Genomic DNA, 3,448 nt, shown 5'->3' on the forward strand with positions numbered 1-3,448 from the left:
ACACTTACAACTCAACAATTAAAAAGACAAATAGCCCGATTTAAAAATGGGCAAAGGATTTGGGTAGCTATTTCTGCAAAGAAGATAAACAAATGGCCAATAAGCACATACAAAGATGCTCAACATCATTAGTCATTGGGAAAATGCAAATCAAAACCACAATATAATACCATGTCATACCATACCATTATACCACCAGGGTAGAGATGGAGTTTGGATGTGCTGTCCCCTCCAAAACTCATGTGGAAATTTGATCCCCAACGTGGCAGTGTTGGAAACTGACTGAGTCATGGCGGCAGATCCCTCATGAATGGATTCATGCTCTCCCTGGTGGAGGAGGGGTAGTGAGTGAGTTCTCGCTCTATTAGTTCCCGCAAGAGCTAGTTGTTTAAAAAGACCCTGGCACCTCCTCTTGCTTCCTCTCTCTCTGTTGCTTCCTGTCTTGCTTCCTCTCCCACCATGTGATCTGTTTGTACCCACTGAGTACCCATGAGTAGAAGCAGCCAGAGGCCAGTGTCAGGTGCAGCTGTCCCAGAATCATAAGCCAAATAAAACTCTGTTCTTTATAAATTACCCAGTCTCAGGTATTTCTGTTATAGCAACACAAAATTGGCTAATACAGATAGCTATAATAAAAAAGATAGACAACAGACACGTTTGGAGGAGATGTGGAGAAACAGGAAGCTGCATACATGGTGAAGGGTAAAGGGGTCCAGGAGAGGGAGATATGGAAAATATATCTTACATAACTGGGCTACTGTATCCTCTCTTGGGTGTCTCTGACCTTGTACCTGAGGCAAGCACCCAAATCTCACTCTCGTATATTTCGTGTGTGTTCTCTGGAAGGACTTAGGGTGCCTTGCCACTGCACAGTCCTTTGACATAGGAAATTCGTTGTAGTTTGCCTTCTTTCAAATACACCTCATCTCAGTTCCTAATGCTGGCAGTCTATTTCATAGCCTCTTTTTTTCTCCCCTGGAGTCATCATCCAGCATTTAGCCCTCTTGNAAAAAAAAAAAAAAAAAAAAGAAAAAGAAAGAAAGAAGAAGAAAAGAAAAAAGGTAATATGAATCTTTCCATGAACATTTTGAACTACCCTCACATATCATCTTTATCAGGATCCCACAGTAGACTTTATATCTTATGGGCCAGAGCTAGGGTATATGACCACCTCTTGATATAAGGGAGGCTGGAGGAATAGATATCTCACTTTTTGAGTTTATATAGTGTGAAATGGTCAAAAGAGAAGAGTTGTTTGTGGGAGCTTGAATAGCCACGTTATAAATTTCTATTCATTTAAAATAGCAACAAAAGCATTAACTTTCTAATAATGAGCAAAGTAACAAATGTGCCAGATATACTCTTACACTTAGGGTCTATTGATTTTCAACAAGGGTGCCAAGACTCAATGGGGAAAGAATAATCTTTAAAAAAGAAAATGGTGCCAGAACAACTGGATATCCACATGTGAAAGAGAGAACTGGGACCCCCTACCTCATACCATATGGGAAAACTAACTAAAAATGGATGATAGACCTATATACAAGAATTAAAAGTATAAAAATCTTAGAAAAAAACACAGCAGAAAATCTTCATGACTTTGGATTAGGCAATGGTTTCTTAGATATGACATAAAAGACACAAGCAACAAAAGAAAAGATATAAATAAATTGGATTTCATCAAAATTAAAAACTTTTGTGCTTCCAAAGACCCCATTAAGAGAGTGAAAAGACAACCCACAGAATGGGAAATAAAAGAAAATATTTTCAAACCATATATCTGATAAGGGACTTGCATCCAGAATATATGAAGAACACTTACAACTCAACAATTAAAAAGACAAATAGCCCGATTTAAAAATGGGCAAAGGATTTNACACTTACAACTCAACAATTAAAAAGACAAATAGCCCGATTTAAAAATGGGCAAAGGATTTAGGTAGCTATTTCTGCAAAGAAGATAAATAAATGGCCAATAAGCACATACAAAGATGCTCAACATCGTTAGTCATTGGGAAAATGCAAATCAAAACCACAATATAATACCATGTCATACCATACCATTATACCACCAGGATAGAGATGGAGTTTGGATGTGCTGTCCCCTCCAAAACTCATGTGGAAATTTGATCCCCAATGTGGCAGTGTTGGAAACTGACTGAGTCATGGCGGCAGATCCCCCATGAATGGATTCATGCTCTCCCTGGTGGAGGGGGGGGAGTGAGTGAGGTCTCGCTCTATTAGTTCCCGCAAGAGCTAGTTGTTTAAAAAGACCCTGGCACCTCCTCTTGCTTCCTCTCTCTCTCTTGCTTCCTGTCTTGCTTTGTCTCCCACCATGTGATCTGTTTGTACCCACTGAGTACCCATAAGTAGAAGAGCCAGAGGCCAGTGTCAGGTGCAGCTGTCCCAGAATCATAAGCCAAATAAAACTCTGTTCTTTATAAATTACCCAGTCTCAGGTATTTCTGTTATAGCAACACAAAACTGGCTAATACAGATAGCTATAATAAAAAAGACAGACAACAGACACATTTGGAGGAGATGTGGAGAAACAGGAAGCTGCATACATGGTGAAGGGTAAAGGGGTCAAGGACAGGGAGATATGGAAAATATATCTTACATAACTGGGCTGTCTATTTCATAGCCTCTTTTTTTCTCCCCTGGAGTCATCATCCAGCATTTAGCCCTCTTGAAAAGGATATCCGCCATAGCCTCAAGCCAGGGTACATTCTATTGTGTTCTCCTAGCCCACAGAAAACTCACACAGTCTGGTGAAATCAACTGAAAATGCAAGCTGTTCCTCCATGTCCCTCTCTCCTTCCTGCCTTCTCAATCTACTTCTCGTTTCCCTCTGCTCACGCAGACAGACCAGAGGGGATGCTAGTCTTTCTTAAGAAGACAGTTGTCTGGGGGATGAGGTGCCAGTTTCCTTCATCCAGGTATTCTCAGTCGTTCAAGTGATTGTCTTGGCTGTCCTCATTACTTGGCCTGGAGGGAACTGAATACAGTGCAGGCCACCCACTCACCAGCTCTGGGAGGGAGTTGAAAGGCACACCACTGTGTCACTCTTGCCCAGGGCTGATAGTGCATGCCTCCAAGGATTCCAGGCACTCTGTCTAGTTTTCTGCGCATGTAGATGGTGGATACAGAGGGGAGGCTTATAACAATTTCTCATGTGACTATGCTTGAAATATTTCATAAGAAGTTTTAATTTAAATGATAGGAAATGTATTCACATTATAGATACCCATGTATCTATCCTCCAGACCTAAAAACAGTTGACATTTTGCCAAATATTCTTTAGATCATTCTTTTTTAAAGAAAAATATTTACAGGAACAATTGAAAGATGACTCCTCTCCCCTCCAGAAAGAAAGACACTTTCCCTACGGGGGCGACACTGAGGGTTGCAATCCATTGCCGGACACGGAAAAAGACAAAAAAAAAAG

Source organism: Galeopterus variegatus, unplaced genomic scaffold, assembly GCF_000696425.1.
Source record: "Galeopterus variegatus unplaced genomic scaffold, G_variegatus-3.0.2 Scaffold2434, whole genome shotgun sequence".
NCBI lineage: Eukaryota > Metazoa > Chordata > Mammalia > Dermoptera > Cynocephalidae > Galeopterus > Galeopterus variegatus.